Source organism: Protomyctophum parallelum, assembly GCF_964188405.1.
Source record: "Protomyctophum parallelum genome assembly, chromosome: 13".
NCBI classification, from domain to species: domain Eukaryota; kingdom Metazoa; phylum Chordata; class Actinopteri; order Myctophiformes; family Myctophidae; genus Protomyctophum; species Protomyctophum parallelum.
The window spans coordinates 31,118,398-31,140,720 of record NC_139708.1 but is presented as its reverse complement, the minus strand read 5'-3'; the positions used below and the strand labels follow the sequence as shown (position 1 = coordinate 31,140,720).

At 44.9% G+C, this 22,323-nt stretch overlaps 2 protein-coding genes across 2 annotated transcripts in view; one reads left to right on the top strand and one right to left on the bottom strand.

Annotated features, from left to right (window-relative positions):
• Positions 1-22,323, bottom strand: part of coro7 (coronin 7) — a 171,116-nt gene that overhangs the window by 36,756 nt on the left and 112,037 nt on the right. The window lies entirely within an intron of this gene.
• vasnb (vasorin b) overlaps positions 20,165-22,323 on the top strand; it is a 30,438-nt gene continuing 28,279 nt past the window's right edge. Inside the window, exon 1 of the mRNA XM_083780157.1 lies at positions 20,165-20,496. The gene's annotated coding sequence lies outside the window, so the exon portion shown is untranslated. The remainder of the gene's footprint in view (positions 20,497-22,323) is intronic.

Genomic DNA, 22,323 nt, shown 5'->3' with positions numbered 1-22,323 from the left:
GCAAAATTTGGCATCGACCGGGTTGTTTTGCACAAAGCGGCCTCCTGGTGGCGCTATAACAGGCCGTTCTGGAAAGTTTGGGGCAGAGGTTCATCGTTGGCATCCAGGGAGTGTGTGTGCAAAATATGGCATCGACCGGGTTAACGGTGGCCGAGATTAGCTGTTCACGGACACACGGACGGACGGACGGAGTGCAAAACATACTCTCCCCACATGCCTTCGGCCTGGTGGAGACAATAATGACTCAATCAGGCAAGCTGGTACACTTCACCCTTTTTCTATGCAATTAACCTTAGTCTTACACCACATGCAATACCTTCACGGACCACCAGTGGTCCACGGACCACCAGTGGTCCACGGACCACCAGTGGTCCACGGACCACCTGTTGAAAACCCCTGCTTTAAGGCATCCGTAATGGTCCATTTTTACCCTCTCCGAGTTCATTTAACGCTTACGATTTCACCGTCCTTTCCCGAGCAAACAACCCTAAAGTGGAGGAACGAGTATGTGTGTACACACATGCACACTATGTGTGTACACACGTGCACACTTGTGTTTGACTACATCCATGGCACTCTATGTGGTGATAAAAGCATCCCCATGACAACAACACACAATATCACAGAGGATAAAAACACAATTAAAGCCCTAAGGCTAATTTCCACTGTGGTCCCCTAAAAGAAAACAACACAACGTAAAAACAACCACATTTAACAACCATGACACCTCTACGAAAAAAACACAAGTAGCAGCACCACCAGTCAGTAGCAGCAGCATTACAGTTTACTGTTAAACAGTCTACGCACCCTTACGATGTTTTTAAATTATGATCCAATGTTTATTCCCATTTTCCAATCAGAACCCGTCTAACAATCATGATAGCCGTCATTTTCAAACTATTAATGCCAAAAATGGTGTTACAGAAGCAAATACGACGTGTACATAGAAACATACACCCATACTGTACAGTGTACATGTATAATGTATATACAGTGCAGAGTGCATGTATATGCACATACATTAGATACACATTTATCTGAATACAGATACCAATTAAAAATACACGGTTTTGCAGCCATTTTTAACGCTCCTTTAAAGAAGATTTGAGAAGCACTTTGAGAGAGGAGACAGAGAGAGAGAGAGAGAGAGAGAGAGAGAGAGCATCATTTGAATGTGAATAAATACAGTAGGTACAGTACATGCATGAAGAAGACAGTACACAAATCCTCTGTACACATACATTTCCATGTGCATACAAGTCAGCCCTAGTGCACACAGGTGGTGCATACTGCATAGCAGACCCGCGTGCTGTGCCCGTGGCATATTATTTTGTCATGTTTTGCACATTCCCTGTGTGCAGTCCTGACAGCAGGTGTCGAGGCTGACATACTTTCCTTCTTACGTCTAAAATGCTTGTATATGCACAGTCAAATCCTCAGTGTTCATTTATATCCACGTTTAACTCTGATAGCGTGCACGCGTGTAACCAAATGGACCCGCGTACGCCCTCAGAGTTACATTGGCACAGAGGATTTTAAAGCGTATAGACCTGATGGAGCACGGTGAACTTGGCTGAGCTGTAAACACTTCCTGCATGCATGGTGCCACAGGCATGCAGCTGTCACTCAATACCTAGTGTAACAGAATGCAGAGAGAGAGAGACCAAGACACCGGGGGAGCGAGGGAGTGAGAGAGACGATCTTGATGAGCGATAAAGTGGGCTAATGTTCCCTTTCTGTTGTTGGAATCTTTTCATTCAGCACAAGTGTTTTGGAACGTTGGCTTTGTAAAACATTTCCAATATTGCTGTAGGACGGGAGCTGGCTGATATAAGCAGTCACACCTTGCCTGAGACTCATCATAGCTGCAGTAGGTGTGACTACATATCAGTAGTGCATATCTGTTGTGCATTAAGCTAATTGATGCACACGGGATCAGGTCAGCAGGAGAGTAGCAAACCCATGCCGAGGCGTCAAACATGTATTTCATGCCCATCGTGTCTTGCGGATTGGTGGTGTGTAGTTTGTTTGTTTACTGTAACTTATGTTGGTGTGGTTGGCTCATGCACAAAAGAAAAAGCCAAAAGCCTGCCAAATGATGTCAACCACACTTTCCTATTATATTGATTGAAGCCCAGTCAAAGTTCACCAATGTTGAACATGCTACAACGGGAATCACCACCGTGACCGTAGAGTGTTGAAGTGTACAGGGCATGTCTGTTCCTGACGTGTATGGGTGACCGTGTATGGGTGACCGTGTATGGGTGACCGTGTATGGGTGACCGTGTATGGGTGTATGGGTGACCGTGCCATACCCGTATGGTGACATATTCAGAACACACTGTATCTGAAGGGGAATGGCCAACACATGCCGGCAGTGCCGGATGTGACGCCAATGGAAATGGGTTTGCTGTTGTGTAGTTAGTTACGCTGAAGTGACCGGCTCACTGGAAAGAAACCACAAGCTAAATGCTAGCCAAGTGGGATCAACCATGCGCTTCTTTGCTATTGGCTGTACCCGATCAAAGTCCACCAATGTTGAACTCCATGTGATGACCACAACTGGATAGTCCAGTAAGTCCACCCCTTCACTCACATAGAACTGGATGGGTCTGTTTCAGATGTGTGACTGTGCTCTGAATCAGCCATGCCCACACATTCAGAAGGAAGATTACTGTATCTTCTCTTGGATCTCATTTCCTAGTAGCTAACTGCAGCAATTACAAGGAACAGTGGGCAAAGCATTATGTTACTTGGAAATAAAGACTGTGATGTTTCACCGTACATTGAGCCAAGCCTATAAAAATTACACCAATAAATCTCTAAGTGCTGAAACTGTTTCATAAAAATGGTGGAAGATTTTAAACTAACACGTGCCTGACTTCTTCCACACCTACTCCAAAATTGTCATCCAGCGAGTGGCTGCGATGGTGAGTCACTGATTCCTGCATATATTTGGTTGGATTAAAAACTCACTGAGCAATACAAATTAAATTCAGCTTATACTAAAATTAACCTATAGCTGAACTTTTTGTTCAGGGGCACTACAATATGTGTTGTATAAACAACATAGCCAATATGCATGTCTCCTTCACTAATAATAATAATGTGCATTTTTATAGTGCTCAAAGCATTATAGATAAACACATGGCCAATATGCATGTCTCCTTCACTATATTTCCAACCGAGTTGAGTCCAAGTCAAAGACTGCTGCCAATTATGGTGAATGAATCACATGCATGCAATCAAAACTGAATCATAATCTATTTTGACCCGGTGAAAACTCATCACTGGAAATGATCTCTCATCGTTTGGAAAGATATGTGCCCATAACATTGTAGTTTCCTTTCCTGCTGAAAGGGTGCCGTTATATTGGATTGAAGCACACCAAATGATATTCCAGTGCATCTGTCAAATGAAGAACAGACTATATATTAAAGTTAACGAAACAAACAGAGAACGTACGACTCCACCATGCCTCACCTGGAGGACACATGACACATGTCTCCGCTCATCCTCAAGTGGCCTCATGGGAAAACACCACTTCTGGCTCATCCCAAGAGTGACCTAGTGACCCCAGAGGTCACCGACACTACCGCCCCCAACCTCTTCCTCTGGTATCTCACCCTTTCTCACTCCCTCCCTCATGCTCTGCTTTAAAATCACCGTTATCAGAGCCCGAGAGATAAGAGAAATCCCTCTCTTATGGCTGAAGTGAGTGAGTACAGATAGATGACTCGAACTGCCACATAGATGAAGGATAACCATGATTAAACCCAACACCAGCGGACATACACTGCAAAATCCAAATGGACACCACTTATGGGACTGTAACTCTGCGTACTAGAATATCTTACCGTGGCTGAGTGGGCAGAGAGGCCATCTGGCAAGCATAAGGTCAAAAAGTCCTGGCCCGCCCATGTCTAGCTTTTTAGTGTCCTTAAGCAAGGCACTTAAGCCCCCCTCCCCGCAACCCCAGGGTGCTCATCATCACAATCTGAGCAGCCATCAGTTGGGTTAAACTGAAAGTGTATTTCCCCCATGAGATTAACAAACCGCACCCGCCCCCTTACTCAAGCAGAGCACTTTTACTTTACTTAAATATTACTCTAGTACAGGGGTTTTCAACAGGTGGTCCGTGGACCACTGGTGGTCCGTGGACCACTGGTGGTCCGTGAAGGTATTGCATGTGGTCCCTGACCATGCATTTAGTAACATAGCAAAGTGAAGATTTTGTATTTTCTTCAAGTGCGTCAATGAATTACTGAGAAGTCTGAGGTTAATTCCACAGAAAAAGGGTGAAGTGTACCAGCTTGCCTGATTGAGTCATCATTATTAGGAAATGTGCCCATATAATCATTGTCATGTGCTATATCTTGCACGCAGAGCCGAAGAGTTTGATCAATCCTCAAGGGGGCCCGTCCCCCCCCCCCGCAGCCCCGTCCCAAATGGTCTAAAAATGAGTTATTTAGCATACTTTTACCAATGAATTAGCCTATACACAGACAGCGACTGATCAGCCTATTTTGGACGATATGGGTCTTTTCTCCAGTCAGTGTGTAGTCTCACTAGTCTGTGTAGGGTTAGGTCTCTTTGGTGAATTCTTGATCAGTGTTATTATGTCACGCCTCAAGAACAACTACAAAAGAAACCCGATTAGCACTTTTTAACACCTCTTGGACGGCCGGTGTCTCTCAAGACAGCAACAATTGAGGAACAACAGGGGAGGCGCTGTTTTCCCGAATATTTGACGATGGGATTCTCATACAGCCGGCGGAGAGGTCCAAAATGTTCGGAATTCCCAGAAAATATGTAATGTAAATGTAAAATGTCCACGAAAATCTTCATGGGGGCCTAAAGGGGCCCTGGGAATCTTCATGGGGGCTGTGGCCCCGTGGCCCCCACAGACTCTACGTCGTTGCTTGCACGTATTTGCCATTTTTACTATATATATATATATATATATATATATATATATATATATATATATATATATATATATGGTCCCTGGTTCACAATCAGTTGAAAACCCCTGCTCTAGTATGAATAAGTAATTAATTATGTTGAGGACAACACAAGTAAAAGTACAAAGGTAGCCCTTTTGAAGTCTTTGAACACCAGTCACTCTGAGTAACAGTAAACCCATTTTGGGCGGGAACCCCTTTTGGTGTTTTAAACATTGTTATAATTTAGCTATTGAAAAATAGCAGATCTACAAGCTCATAGCGCGCCACAGAGTGGCGTGCTACGAGCTTGTAGGTCTACTATTTTTGAAAAATCGTTAAAATCATTATATATTTCAGAGCAAACATTTTTAACGAAAATATTTGCTTCTGGGGGGTCCCTGGAACTACATATGTTGAGATGGGGGTCCGTGGCCCAATAGAGATAATTCTGGGGGTCCTTGACATGAAAAAGGTTGAGCACCACTGACATAGAAACATGGGTTTTTCAGAAGCCTTTTTTTTTATCGACCTCAGTCCAAAATGGGTGCATGCGTTCACCGTGGCCCACGTGGCCTCCTGAGTAACTATCTCAATATGAATACATCCTACCAACCAATCTGTGTCCACTCCAAAGCTCTGCATAGTAGTAAGTATAGCATCTATAAAAAGGTTTTCTGAAAGATTGACTTATGAGAGTAGAGGGGTTCAAAGCAAACTTCAACGGACGTTACTGCTCAATAGCATAACTGTAGGCTACTGTACGTGAACAAGCTACTCAATTACAGTAACAGAATACAGAGTAGAGTGAGTCGACCACCCCCTGAATACAATGGTTTAAAATCAAATAACTTTGATGGCTAAATGGCTATTAAAGAAATACTGGTCACTAAAAGGAAGGATGTTTTCAGTTATCTCTGGAAAGCATGGTATCATGTTCACGAGGGATCCCTCATCCTTTCAACAACACACGGACAGTAATGGCCCGGTTGGGCTCAGAGTCACGCCGGGCCCAGCTGTGCTGTCCGTCTCAGTGTCGGCAGTAAACCTCACGGTGAACTACGCGAGACGAGATACAGTATACAGTATATCTCTCTATGATTTGGTCCGTCTGCCTAATACACTGTTTCCCAAACAGTGGGTCGGGACGCATTTGTGGGTCACGGACCAATTTTTATGGGTCACAACTCGAGTAAAAATACCATTTTCTTTTACCTACAGATGAAAAAATAATATTTCAAAAGATTTCGTTTTTTAAATTATTGTTTTTATCCCATTCAGGAAGGGAACCTCATTTGGGGTTCTTGTTGCCATCTACAGCAAAAATTGGCCTAAAATCGGGTTCAAGAATTTTATACATTTTAAAGGAGCATTCAGTGATTTGGATAATTTGGAGAAAAGAAACCCAGTCCAGCACGCACTACAGTGGGGGAGACACGCGACAGGCCAACAGCACACACACAGAGGCCCGCCCCCGCTCGATCATGATTGGCGGAATGCCCCTCTCTATCCTGATTGGATGAAGGCTGGGCCACCTAGCCAAAAACGAAACCTAGGGTTTTTTGACCCCCAGGGGTTAACTGGGGACAGGGAGGAACTCCTTATATGGTCAGCACACTCTATAGTAGGGAGGATTATAAAAAAATATATATATATATATATATATATATATATATATATATATACATATATATATATATATATATATATATATACATTTGAATTAAGTGAAATCACTGAATATACCTTTAAAACAACCGAACAGACTAATGTTTAATCACTATTTTGGGTCACGGGCTAAAAGGTTTGGGAACCACTGGCCCTAATAGGCCCTTTCCACATAATATACGGTTTTGAGCGCGGTGCGGATCGGTGTTGTGTGGTGGAGAACCGGTTCAGCTGGTGTGTCCACAAACTCCACATCAGCCTTCCTAGGCCGTGAACCAAACGTAATCGCGCCGATCAGCCTGGAATTTGGATTTGTTTGGTGTGAGGATTCTAGAGAGAAGACTGTGGTAAATCAACTGGCACGGCGTTTAACTCTGAAAGGGTATAATGTAACCAAAATCGCTCTGGTTACATTTGTACATTCTCAGTCACAAATGGGTAAATTAACATTGAGGATTTCACTGTGCATGTTGGGCTCCTTTGCTTGTTGCCATGGTGATGAAACTCTATGGCAGACTCCAGAGAAATGGGAAAACATAACCAAACAATAATAACAAAAAACTAAACGGAACAAGAACCTCATAATAAACAAGGCGACAGTGCGACCAGGGTGAGGTTCATTAACACGGTCCATCTACATGATGATGGTGAGAAAGGTCAAAACAAGAACCTCCCCCAGCTCTCTTCACCCTGAGACTGAAGCTCCCATTGGGTCACATAAGTCCCCAGCGGACCAATCCTGCTCCAATTAACTTCGACAAGATAAACAAGACAATAAAATGTTATGGTGCTTTAGCGCGGTTCCTCTGAGGGAGACGCTTTTATGGAGGGATAGATTGACTTATAATGGGACGAGCTGTCTGGAGTGGACAGGTGGGAAAAGTCAATATTGGTTGTTTAGACAGGCGAGGAGGACTTATCTCGCCCCCACACGTTTGGGTATCACATTATCTGTTGGTTCTCACAGCGAACCGAGAGCACGCACCCACTTCTGCTTCCATTAGAACGCTCAGATGGGAGAGAGACAGAGAGATATATATACTTTGCATTTATTTTGTTAGGCATTGGCATTTCAATGCTTTGTTTCAGATAGGTCAGTGCAGACTGAGAGACAGGAAACCAAGGGCAGAGTGAGAGGAGAGACACGTGAGACAAGATGGGGGTACCGAGCCACCGGGCAACCAAGATTCTACGTCGGGTCACGGGTGGAAACCACACATGTCCAAAACTGTTACGTTTCAGGATTCAAGTGGGGGAAAGGAGCTAAAGTAGCCGATCGACAAGCTCAATGCGCATCGCTCCGCGCCACTTTTCAAAAGCTACTTTGACACTTTTGTGCGCCATATACTGTCTTGAGTATGATCAAGAGCATTAACTGCAAATAAATAAATAAACATGGACATGAGGCTTCTGCCAGACAGCGACGATATATATATACACTCCCACATTTTCACACTCTCATCACTTTTCTGGCTCTCCTCTCCTCTCGCTTTCCAGGTTTCTCCTCGTCTCTGTGGTGCTGCTTCCCACGAGTGTGAGAGGCAGCCCACTGGTGACTGAGAGGCTGTGGGAAGAGGAGGCCTTGTGGGTGGGGGAGAGCGCAGAGCGGGAGAGGGGGAAGTAGAGTAACATCTCACGACAGCCCACACATACTGGAGTCCCTGCTTATGCGTTTATATGCGACAGGGAGATTTACGGTCCTCGACAGGGGACGGATGGGCAGACACACACACACACGGTCAGAAATGTGTACATAGTACTACACACACACACATAGATATGGAAATAGAAACACAAGCATAAATGAGCACCTCCTCTCTCACACACACACACCCTCACACACACACACACACACACACACACACACACACACACACACACACACACACACACACACACACACACACACACACACACACACACACACACACACACACACACACACACACACACACACACACACACACAGAGAATATCAATCAGATCAACCTTGACCCCCCCGACACAATGTTCCATACCGTCATGGCAATATTCAACACGTTGCCATGTTGTGGATGGAAAGAATCTACAGTACCACTACACACATCATGGTGCCTGTCTGTCACACTGTCACAGGTGAACGCACCGTTACACTGCAGACACGTTCCATCACATCCATTGTACATTGCCTGTCCTCGTTTACGTTCGCTCAGTTCAGGAAATCAGATGCGAATCTGTTGGCTTTTGTTTTAACCTGCCAGGTAGGGTGTAAAAGGTACTTTACCCTGCTCACTTGTTCACAATGAAACAACCGCCAGCCGTGACAATTATAAGAACTCTTCTCTCTGCACCAAGTCCTTGTGAAAAAAGGTTTAATAAATCTCCCTCTGTCTCTCTCTCCCTCTCTCTTTAATTGAGATATTAACCATTTTATTACACATTTCCATGTTGCACCCATATTACTGCCATGTCTTAATTCAATGTTGCCTTTTACAAATAAAATGAATTAAAAAACATTTTATTTTTATTCATGTGCTGGTTGAGGTCCTAAATAAACCCCACCATTCCACTGCACACATAATGTACCAGAAAGCAAGGCTCAGTGTGGTGATTGATGCGAGAGAAGAATCACACATGAATTCCATGCACCATGCATGCAAATACGAATGGCAATGAAAGCACGACCGAGCAATTTGTATTACACTTTAAAGTATGTTTGTGCTTTTATGAACAGGACTACCTCAATTTTAATGTTTGTGGCTGAGCCACCGCACGGCGACAAATTAAAATCCTCAGAGGAGATCCTCTATATTATATATAGATGATAGACCCTGACGAAGACCTTTTGGTCGAAACGTGTAGGTCCTGTTATTTATTTGCCTTGCTCATCATCAAATAAACTATAAAATTATCTTATTTTCAAGTTCTCAGCAGGAAACCGGTGGATTGGGCAGTCCGGGTAGGGAATGAGGCATTACCCCAGGTGAAGGAGTTCAAGTATCTCGGGGTCTTGTTCACGAGTGAGGGGAGAACGGAGAAGGAGATCAGCCGGAGAATCGGAGCGGCAGGGGCGGTATTGCAGTCGCTGTACCGCACTGTTGTGACGAAAAGAGAGTTGAGCCAGAAGGCAAAGCTCTCTGTCTACCGAGCAATCTTCGTTCCTACTCTCATCTATGGTCATGAAGTGTGGGTCATGACCGAAAGAATAAGGTCACGAATACAAGCGGCTGAAATGAGTTTTCTTCGACGGGTGGCTGGCATCTCCCTTAGAGATAGGGTGATAAGTTCAGTCACACGAGAGAGACTCGGAGTAGAACCGCTGCTCCTTCGCCTGGAAAGGAGCCAGCTGAGGTGGTTCGGGCATCTGGTTAGGATGCCACTCGGGCGCCTCCCTAGGGAGGTCCTCGACGCATGTCCCACTGGGAGGAGACCCCGGGGCAGACCAAGGCGCAGTTGGAGGAAATACATCGACTCTCTGGCCTTGGAACGTCACGGAATCCCCCAGGAGGAAGTCACTAATGTTGCTCGGGAGAGGGAAGTCTGGAGCTCTCTGGTGGAGCTGTTGCCCCCGCGACCCGACTACGGATAAGCAGTTGAAGATGGATGGATGGATGGATGGATTATTTTCAAGTCTGCAATTTACACTTTGACAAGCAGTACAACTTGGAGGAAGGATACCTTTTATCTTCTGTATTATATATTTGTAACACAAAGATTGTACATTAATGTGGACATTTGTACATCGTCTCAGAGTGAAATTTGGCAGCCTTTGCTCTTTGCTCCTCCAGCCCTGCTCCTCCTCACTGTCTCCAGGGAGGACACTGGCCTTGTTCTGACAGCGGAACTCCCCTGGCTGCTCCTCCCCTTTTATCTTGGTGTAAACCCACTGGAATGCAGCCAACAATAAAACATGCAGACCTCAGACCAGCACGCGCATGTGGACGTATGTGATGAGATTTGAGTTTAAAACGTTCGTTCTGAAAGAATATATATTCAAAGATTTGCGCCACATTTTCACGATGTTTGGAATTATACAGCACACCTAAACACAATCCACGGAAAGGTGGTTTGGGCCATAAATGATTGGAATATTTCATATTATCTGAATATTCTTCGTTTACATGATCTGCCATTGCTGTAAAACAATTGTCCCAGTGGAGTGAACGCAGATTACGCAACAAATGGCTCTGAATGTATGGGTCGCGTATAGAGGGAGGACTTTTACTGTAGAGACTATATGTGCGTGACATGCATCATTGTACCCTGAAGTTATGCACAAACGCTTAAGTGGCAAAGACTTTCTGGCCTTGATAGGACATACATCCAAACAGAAAAGTCCTATCTGCAGGGCCGGATCTACCATATGGGCACTTTGGGCACGTGCCCAGGGGCCCTTGGGCACCAGGGGCCCCTGTGGTTTTTTCACAGAAAATGTCCCTGCTAATCCGAATGAAATAAATGGTGTCTAAAAAGATTAGTGTTTCATTGTTGCATTTGTTGGTGAGAAGGGCAGCTGAAAAGTGCAAATTGTGTGTGTAAAGCAGCAACAATGTGCTAGATTGGCTGTCACTCTGGGGGGGGGGGGGGGGGTAGGCGACCGGAAATAGGCCAATATAACGGCATAAAACCGCCCCAAAACGGCTCCAAAAAACAGCAAAAATGTTGCGCGCGGGTGAAGGAGGGGGCCCTTCGAGCTTCAGTGCCCAGGGGCCCTCAGAGGTGTTCCGGCCCTGCCTATCTGATTGTATTAAACGACGTTAAACTCAACGACATTGCAGATGTATACGGAAAGCTTGAATTGCAAAGTTTTCGTTTCATACAAATCCACCGTGTAGGTGATTATTTTTCTAATGGAAGCGCTCGTGTGTGTGTGTGTGTGTGTGTGTGTGTGTGCATTTGTAACACCTATTTATTGAATAATAACTAACTTATAACTGCAGGGTACATAATAACATAATAATATGGAAACCAGGGCCTGGCATAACAAAGTTGCCAAGTGTGTGTGTGTGTGTCAGTAAGTCTGTGGCTAATCTTGCAAACTACTGGAAAGATCGGCCCCAAATGTCATGGTGCTGATGTGAGCTTGTAGATCAGCAATTTTTTATAAGTGGTTAATATAATACAGGGAGGAACAGAGTTCCACTTAGCGTCAAACTGTCAGAATCCAAGGAGGTTGTTCGAGGTCGGGTCAGGGCTCATCTCTGGGGTAAGATAACCAGTTGGAAAATGACAGGCAGGTCCAGTGAGTGAGTGCATGTGTTTTTAGTTATGTTCTTTTAGGACGCCTTGATTTTGAATAAACAGGAACATTATACTATGACAGGTATTTAAGTTAATTTCTGTTAATGTTATATCATATCCTGTCTTCCTTGAAGCGGTCAGGAGGATGAGCTAATTTATCCGTTGAGCAGAATGATGGTGTTTTCACGTAAGGACACACACGGACGGACGGACGGACGGACGGACGGACGGACGGGGGACATGCATGTGAAGGGAGGATAGACAGACGGGGGACATGCATGTGAAGGGAGGACAGGGGACATGCATGTGAAGGGAGGACAGGGGACATGCATGTGAAGGGAGGACAGGGGACATGCATGTGAAGGGAGGACAGGGGACATGCATGTGAAGGGAGGACGGGGGACATGCATGTGAAGGGAGGACGGGGGACATGCATGTGAAGGGAGGACGGGGGACATGCATGTGAAGGGAGGACGGGGGACATGCATGTGAAGGGAGGACGGGGGACATGCATGTGAAGGGAGGACGGGGGACATGCATGTGAAGGGAGGACAGACAGACGGGGGACATGCATGTGAAGGGAGGACAGGGGACATGCATGTGAAGGGAGGACAGGGGACATGCATGTGAAGGGAGGACGGGGGACATGCATGTGAAGGGAGGACAGGGGACATGCATGTGAAGGGAGGACGGGGGACATGCATGTGAAGGGAGGACGGGGGACATGCATGTGAAGGGAGGACGGGGGACATGCATGTGAAGGGAGGACGGGGGACATGCATGTGAAGGGAGGACAGGGGACATGCATGTGAAGGGAGGACAGGGGACATGCATGTGAAGGGAGGACAGGGGACATGCATGTGAAGGGAGGACAGGGGACATGCATGTGAAGGGAGGACAGGGGACATGCATGTGAAGGGAGGACAGGGGACATGCCTGTGAAGGGAGGACAGGGGACACGCATGTGAAGGGAGGACGGGGGACATGCATGTGAAGGGAGGACAGGGGACATGCATGTGAAGGGAGGACAGGGGACATGCATGTGAAGGGAGGACGGGGGACATGCATGTGAAGGGAGGACAGGGGACATGCATGTGAAGGGAGGACAGGGGACATGCATGTGAAGGGAGGACAGGGGACATGCATGTGAAGGGAGGACAGGGGACATGCATGTGAAGGGAGGACAGGGGACATGCATGTGAAGGGAGGACAGGGGACATGCATGTGAAGGGAGGACAGGGGACATGCATGTGAAGGGAGGACAGGGGACATGCATGTGAAGGGAGGACAGGGGACATGCATGTGAAGGGAGGACAGGGGACATGCATGTGAAGGGAGGACGGGGACATGCATGTGAAGGGAGGACGGGGGACATGCATGTGAAGGGAGGACGGGGACATGCATGTGAAGGGAGGATAGGCGGACGGGGGACATGCATGTGAAGGGAGGACAGGGGACATGCATGTGAAGGGAGGATAGACGGACGGGGGACATGCATGTGAAAGGACGGGGGACATGGACGGGGGACATGCATGTGAAGGGAGGATGGGAGACACAGTTCAAACGGGCAGACTCAGGATCCAACTCATCTGTGGTTTGGAGACGCTGTCAGAGCTTCCTCCTCCACCCTGCAGCGCCCGGCCTATGTACGTAAGTGATGTGCTGTCCAGCCAGGATAACAGTGGAACCTGATTGCACATTTGGACTTTCCAATTATTATTAGATCTTTTCTCCAGCTGTGTTTTATTATAAGTGTCGTAACATGTGCCCCCCTCTCTCTTTCTCTCTCTCTTAAACGTTTGAACACAGCACTTAAAAATAATAAAACTCCCCATACAGAGATCTTATGTACTTATGAGCTGAAAATGAAATAAAGTCAGAGCTTATATAAACGCTGTGGCGGAGGAGAGACAAAAGCAAAGATGTGAGGAATGGGAGTCCGATAAAAGATAAGGGAGGGATTAAGAGCTCGTTAGATATATAGGGACTCACGGAGAAAGAGTATATGTGATGAAAGTCGAGGAAATGTTTGTCAGCATACGCACTGCAAGAGGGCCTATGGGCTCCATTTTCGTCACCGCTAAATCCCTTTTCCCTAAACTTGCCTTTTGACTTACATTTTTGAATAGTTCAACTAGCCAAACTACATTGACACGTTGTGAGCTTGTAGACTGGCCCTTTTAACTATTCAAAAATGTTTAGCAAAATAGTAAAAAAAAAAAGGCATAGAAGTTTAGGGATATGGGGTTTAGCGGTGACGAAAAGTGTGAAAAAAGTAAGTTTACATACAGCGATAGAAAGTTAATGCCATAGTACTATAGGTGCGTGAAAACATCAGCCCCACTGCAAATAAGGCCCACTGCAAGAGGGCCTGTGTGTGAGAAAAGTACGTTTACATACAGCGATAGAAAATACAGATGAGTTAATGCCATAGTACTGTAGGTGCATGAAAACATCAGCCCCACTGCAAATAAAAGCAGAGTGCTGTGCGGCTAAGTGTTTCTGGCCTTAAACTCTTAGCAGGCAGCAGTTGGCTCGGTCCCAAGCCAGTACTTTACTGGTTCCCCGGGGCCGCGTTACAGAACGGGCCGGATTCCGCCTCGCCATCTTTTATTGGACCGGGATGATTAGGAGCTCAACGTGCTGATGGCACATGCAGTTATGTTATTACAGGCTGCGACGAAACCATGATTTACTCCTACTGACCAAGAACGCCTGCGGGCCGGCCGGCCGTTACTGTCAACAACCGAGCGGTCCGAGCAGGGAGAGCCCACTGCTGCTGCCGTTTGAGCCTCAGTTATTTCATGTCAAGAACCCAAAAAATGTATATGTATTTGGCCGCCGACCCCCATCTGAAAATATGTCATTCAAGGGAGCCCCTCAGAAGCAAAGATTTGAGCTAAAAACATTCGCTCTGAAAGAATATATTCAAACATTTGGGCCACATTTTCACGATTTTTCAAAAATAGCAGACCTACAAGCTCATAGCGCGCCACTCGGTGGCGCGCTATGAGCTTGTAGATCTGCTATTTTCAATATATAAATTATAACATAATGCACCAAAAGGGGTTCCCGCCCAAAATGGTTTTGGTTCCCGGTCATGCTCAGTACTGTACATAGCAGATCTACAATCTCACAGCCTTAGTTATACATGGTTCCCGGTCATGCTCAGTACATACAGTATAGCAGATCTACAATCTCACATAGCGTGTCACCAATGTGACCTTGTATATCCGAAAGTGTTACTTTTCAGTCTATGGGAAAAAAACACCTGTGTTCCAATGGATCCAATGAAGTTATTATTTGTTACAACTTACAAGCAAATATACTTTCCATTAGTGAAATATGAGTAAAGCCCACAGCCACATTAACCACTTTCATTTTTTGAAATAGCTTATTTACAGGCTCATAGCGCGTGGCTTGATGTGACACGTTGTGAACTTGTATACTGTAGATCAGCAATTTTTTCTACTTTTGGGGCAACACTCTTGTATAACAAAGTAGGGCAATACTTCTCTAAAACAAACTTGGTGAAAGTTGAACTGTGGAGATATTTTTCATATGCTGTCAGTCAGGCAGTGAACGGTTAAGACAAAATGGAGCAAAAGAAAAATTAGAAAGAAAATGAGGGGGAAAACTTTCCAGACTTTGATCAAATCAAGAAGTAGCAGTTTCTTACTTGTCTCAATGATGGCTTTATTACACATGCACGCGAGCGCGCACACACACACACACACACACACACACACACACACACACACACACACACACACACACACACACACACACACACACACACACACACACACACACACACACACACACAACTGTATAACTGAGCTGCTGGCCGTGTACCTGGAGAAACAGTCTAGTTTGGGTAAAGAGAAAGCAGTCTGTCGCCAGTCTGGAGGTGAGGCCTTTTAGCACCTGGGCTGGCGACGCTGGCGCACGCACACACACACGCACACACGCACACTTGCACACTCACACACACAGGCCAGACGACCAACCCCCATGTACTTGGATGACCTCAGCCCACAGTCTGCACAACTGTTATTTGAAGAGGATGGTGGATGAAGTGTGTGTGTGTGTGTGTGTGTGGGTGTGTGTGTGTGCGCACACGCGTGTGTGTGTGTGTGTGTGATGTGAGCAATCGCGATAGTTTTGTGCTCATTCCAAACGCGTGAATCGCGGTAGAAGATTTATATTCTTACAAACACACACTATACTGCAAAGCTCAGTTGCGGCCGCGACTGCACGGAGGCGGGGCTACATCTGGAACCCGCCGGACACGCGTGAAATCCTTCCTCTATTCCTGCAATTTACTGTAATGTGTTGCAGATGGTACAGTAAGAGTTTGTCCGCTAGATAACTCTTACAGTAGGAGCTGGTACAGTAGGAAGAAAGAGGGGAAAGGAGAGAGAGAAGAGGGGAGGAAAAAAGAGAAAGATCCAAAGACCTGTGTGTAGTAGTAGCCTCCTATCATAAATAAAAAGTAAACCGAGCTAAAGAATATGCCAATCGTGGCTCCAGAACTGGAACAAAAGCGTTCATTCTCCATTCTCCTATACAAGGAGGGGAAACAGAGCTTTCCAAAGACACACCTGAAGGCCTGTAGGAGCCAGAGGACCTGAAGGCCCGTCGGAGCCAGAGGAACTTCTGTTTGTTCGATCTCGCATTTTGTCTGTCACCTCCAGCACCGGAACACATGATGTCATGGTTAAGTTATACAGTCAGGGACAGACTTGGACCAGGTTCAATTATTTTTACAGTCCCCTGTCAACAAGCCGAAAACACCAGGCATGAGCTCTGCAAGCAGCACAGAAAAGTAGGCTAACTTTCAACCTGGTGTCCCTATTTTTGAACACTGTGAGTTTGTCGATCGGCTATATTTGGTGCAGACAGAAAAAGAGCGGTTCAAGTAGAGTTGAAACACTGGTCCGTTTCACTAAGACTAGAGGGTTTAAGTGGTAAAAGCACAGCAGACAATAGGCGGAGTGTTCTTTCACTATTTGGAATGATTTGGCACTCTATGGGTGGACCTGTAGAATGGCACAACATTGACATTAGTCCATCCCGTTATGGCTGACGGGGAGACGTGTGGCTAAAAGTGCACGTCGGAGCTCGGAGGTGACACGGTGCCCGAGAGCTATCCCCTTACTGCATCTCGTTGGGGGGGGGGGGGACACACCATTATGGCCCGGCGTTAAAATAGGCTGCCAGCTGCCGACGGGTATTTCATCACTCATGGCGGGAGGAAGTATTCAATAGCTTTCTCAGCTTAAAAGATGCCTCTGTGAATTAGGCGACCGTATGTGCGAATGTGAGAGGGCGAGGCTAGGTACGTCTCGCGGTCACTGACACTGTCCCCTCTGTGTCAGTGGGCCTAATGGAATAAGGTGACAACACTTTGGAGAATTATTAAGAGTAGGCTAATCACATCTGTTGCTTTCCGCGCATTTAATGTGTGAACTCATTTGCCACAATCATATATGTAGCAGAATGGATCACAACATCAGCCGGATGACCTAAAAGTCTGATATCTCCCCCGAGACCAAGGGAAATTCCCCTTGGCTTAGTGGTTAAGATGTTGGCTTTCCATGCGGGAGTGAGTATATATATATATATATATATATATATATTACTGTTTATACAGTAATATATATGATTATTTTTGGAACAATATATTTTGAGATGGGGGTTTGCGGCCAAATAAAATGTTTGAGGTCTTTGACATGAAAAGGTTTGAGCACCACTGATGGCATATACGTTTCATAATGTTCAGACCTCAGATATTCATGGTTTGTTAAACCATCTTCTTCATAACATTATGAATTCAACTTCCTGTTTTTATATCTTAAAACAATGCCTTTATTGTTTTAACCTCCCCCCTTTTTTCCCCCAAAAGGAGAAATTAATCTACAAGCTCATAGCTTGTAGGTCTGCTATTTTTGAAAAATGATGAACGAAATGAAGAACGACTGACATAGAAACATAGCTTTTTCAGAAAACTGTCAGGATGTAGAAGACATTTTTAGAATCTGATCTCAGGTCAAAATGGGTTTTTTAAATAGCATACATTAGGAGGCCAATGTGTTGAGGGCAGTTCTACTCCACTACCTCATCGGGTCCTCTGGTAGTTGTTGGCCATTATAAAGAAACACCCAAAGCCAGACTGCCCTCCTGCTTTTAGCCACCATGTCCCCAGTCTGTGGAATGGCTTGCCGGAGGATGAGGGTGCATGGCACAGTGCAGTGGACGTATTTTTAAAAGCTTGGCTGTTGTCCAACCCATTTTGACCTGAGATCAGATTCTAAAAATGTCTTCTACATCCTGACAGTTTTCTGAAAGAGCGATTTTTCAAAAATAGCAGACCTACAAGCTATGAGCTTGTAGATCTGCTATTTTTCAATAGCTAAAGCATAACATAATGCTAACACCAAAAGAGGTTCCCGCCTAAAAGGGGCTAAAGCAGTGGTTATACGTTTAGCTTGATACCCACATTTGTGAGAATAGCAGATCTACAAGCTCAGAACGTGTCGCTTTGCGCCGCATTGTGGGCCTGTAAGATTGGCTATTTTCCACTACTTCCCAAACATCTGTTTTATGGACTTTCATAGATTTTTTTTTTTTCTTCCTGAAATTACTGAAAAAGATAATTGAAATTTGTTTTTAATTAATGAAAATCTTTGCTTTTTTGGGAATGTTTTTTGAAAATGTTTTGAAATAATTAGAAAGAAAAAAAAACAATTAAACATTAAAAACAAAAAAACAAAGGGACGGTGGGACCCACAAATGGGTTCGGACCGCGTTGTTCTATTGTATTGTATTTTGTTTAGCGGTATTTCGTTTTGGCCCTGCATGCCTTTCATTGGTTTTTAGTTTGAATATTAATTTCCTGCACCTGAAGACACCTCTAGGCCAGGGGTTTTCAACAGGTGGTCCGTGGACCACAGGTGGTCCGTGGAGGTATTGCATGTGGTCCCTGACCATGCATTTAGTAATGCAGCAAAGTATTTTCTGTACCAGCTTGCCTGAATGAGTCATCATTATTAGGAAATGTTAATGTGCCCATATAATCATGTCATCATGTGCTATATCTTGCACGTATTTGCCATTTTTACTATATATATTACTATTACTATTATTAAAATAGTTCAAATAGCCAATAATAGCCATAATGTATGTAGATCAGCTAGTATTTTTCAAGATAGTAAAATATGGAAAAAAAAGTTCAGGGATAAAGGTTAAGGCACGCCATCGTTTGAGAAACAGTATAAGACATGGGATGCATTCCATAACAAGTGTTACGAAAGCACTAATCTTAGCCCATATCCCATTACAACACAACAGTGGTCCCCAGGTTGATCCTTATAGTCAAGGTGGTGGTCCCTGGTTCCCAATCAGTTGAAAACCCCTGCTCTAGGCTGATTGTATGACTGGCGCCAACTAATTTACATAAACAACGTTTAAACAGTTTGATTGATTGACATTGTCATGGAAATAAAGTGCATGACACAAATGCAACCATATAAGTGTATTGAAGCACATGCAGCAGATTCTAACTACAGCTTACAGAATCCATAATGAAACATTTGGCCCGTATAAAGAACAGGTCCTGCAGGTACAGGCTTTAGAGATAATGAAACTGAAGCAGAGCTTGGAATCCATGCATGCTGTCATGCACAGCCAGCAATGGTGGAAAGTTACTAAGTACATTTACTCAAGTAGCCTATACTATAGCCTACTTAAGTACAATTTTTTTTTCCTTTTTACTTTACTGGAGTATTTCCATAATAACCACTTCAGCCGCAGGGTATTATTTATGCTTATGCCTTTCAGCCATTTGAAAATCGCTGATCTACAAGATCACAATTAATGTGTTTCGACTCTTTGGGTGCTTCAGGGATCTGCTAATTTCAAAATATTTTTATGAAAACTTGTGAAATGGGACACTCTGCATCACAGTCAGTATTATATATTAGCCTACAGTATTGATATACTTTTACTTATGTTAAAAAAATATGCGAGTAGCCTACTTTTTCCACCAGTGGAATCTATATAGGCTACTTGTTGTCTTGCACACACACACACACACACACACACACACACACACACACACACACACACACACACACACACACACACACACACACTGCCAGCCATGCAGGCTGTCTGCCTGCAGTGTGCAAGGTGAGTGGAGCGTGTTTTCCAGCCCTCGGGTATAGGTCGGGACGGGAGCGCTCTCGTGTGGTGCGCGCCGTCGCTCCTCCCATCGCTCGCCTTAAAAACCTTCTCGACTGGGTTCGCCAATAAAGCGCTTTTGTTTCAGGGTCAGCGAGCGAACGTATACCGTGGGGCTCCGATCCGCAGTGGACACTTGAGTCAGAGTTGAGCGGCATAATCATTCCTCGACGTGGAGCCTTTTCGACCTTATATCTCTGTAGAACCAGGAGGGATCATTTGATGAAGAAGAGAGACGCGTGTTTTATTATTACCGGTATGCGCACAGAAACCTTGGCCAGAGCGCCTGCAGGGGGAAACTTACGGGACTTGTTGAGTTACTTTTGAGAGCTCAGAGCTCTCCCTCTCTCTCCACTTGGATAACAAAACGGGAGAGATTACGGACTGAAGCGCTCTCTCTATACTCTCCGTCTCCGACCGGGTAAGACTTTTATCCCCCGTTAAATCGATGATATGCTGCGTTTGGTTTCATTTGGAAAAAAACTGTTTTGTCCAAGTCCAGCCAGACTTCTTGTCATTGCTCAGCGGAGGATCACACGGGAGTGAGTGCGTAAATTGAGACAAATTGTGTTGTTTGTCACTAAACAGTTTGAACTAACACCACCTTATTAAATCACGACTATTACATTCTTCACTTTAACGAATAAAATGCAGAAATACAGACTCTCGTCGACGCACACTGATTTATTCGCTTGCATAGGTTATTTTGGGAACAGCGTTTTCAGTAGGCTACACAGACAGACCATGATCGGGTTATCATAAATAATAGGGCCTACAATCGGCAGAGTTAATTTTGGACGTTATAGTTTTTGTACTTTTCTTTTCTTCTTTTTTTCTCGTTTTCCTAATGTAATGATTTGAACACATGGCGTCCAGCAGACTGTGTGTGTCAGGAGTTGGCTGCGGGGTGAGCGTGCACCCAGCCCGGGCACAGACACAGCCTCTCACCGCAGCGAGTGAACTTCATCAAAACAAACCCAAACGCCTGTCAAATGAACAGGATAGCCTACGTAAGCAAGGCTCCTGTCTGTGCCTCTTAGCATATACAAAGTTTACAAACGACCAAAAAAAAACTACAAAAACAAGATTTACCGAATCGATACGTGCACAGGAAAAACAACATTTTCAGATGTTTGGGAATGCGTAAAAAAAAAAGGCAAAAGCGTAATATGGGAACGGTTTAAACTAAGCCATAATGAAACGGTCTTCAAGTCTTCAGTATGTAGTACAGTGCGTGTTGTCTACCGCAGGACGCCGTGCATGCAGAGCAGAGCGTCTAGACCTCATGCACGGTCCATGTTTATGACAGACAGCCACATGGAGGGAGCTACCCACTGCACTCTGAAACTATGTAGGTAAACAGCCAGATTAATTGAATATACAGGACCATGATGGAAACAAGCAGCCCTCTGTGCTTCTTTGTGTTATATGCTTTTAGCACCCTTTGTATAAATCTGTACCCATGTACTTTTTGTTGTTGCAAATTGTTAATCAAGTATAATAATACTTAAGAATGATAATAATAAGAATGGTGTACTAATTACACCTTATTTCTACTGATTGTCATTTTATGCAGGAATCTAATTTGTTCACAACATAAAAATCCTAAATGAATTGATTTTGTACATTACTGACTGCGGATACTAAGAAGGCTAATGCAAACATTTGCTCAGATGTCTAATCTTGTGATTCGTGAACAGGAAAATCAAGTGAAATCAGTTCTTCGGAGCATAAAACCCCCCCAAAACAGATAATGAGGTCAAATTCCTAAAAGTGAAAATCTCCTATCCACCTCTCAGTGGATGAGGAGGACCACTTCTTATCTCCTTTTACCGCTACACTGAGTCTGCTTTCTTTTTAACTCAGTTATGCCTGAGGTACTTTGCTCCATACATGAACATGTCTTCTGACCAAGACCCCCACCACCCCTCAGCTTTCACCTAGATTAGCATCTCTCGCGTGTCCTCAGGCACAGGGGAGGAGGGGGGGGGGGGGGGGGGGATCGCCTGAAAACAGACAGCGTAACCTACTCCAATAGCCCGCTATTAACCCCTACTGCCGGCTTGAAGCAAACTCTCTGCTGCACCATGTGTTTTCAACACAGGCTGCCATTATGTTGTAGTGGCCGCTACTGTGTCATTGATGGCACACACAATAGAGGCAATTTGTTCTATTACTGAGAGAAGCCTGCAGCAGCCCACAGGAGTCTAATAATTCCCAGTTTTTTTTAAATTGGATAGTCTCTCGG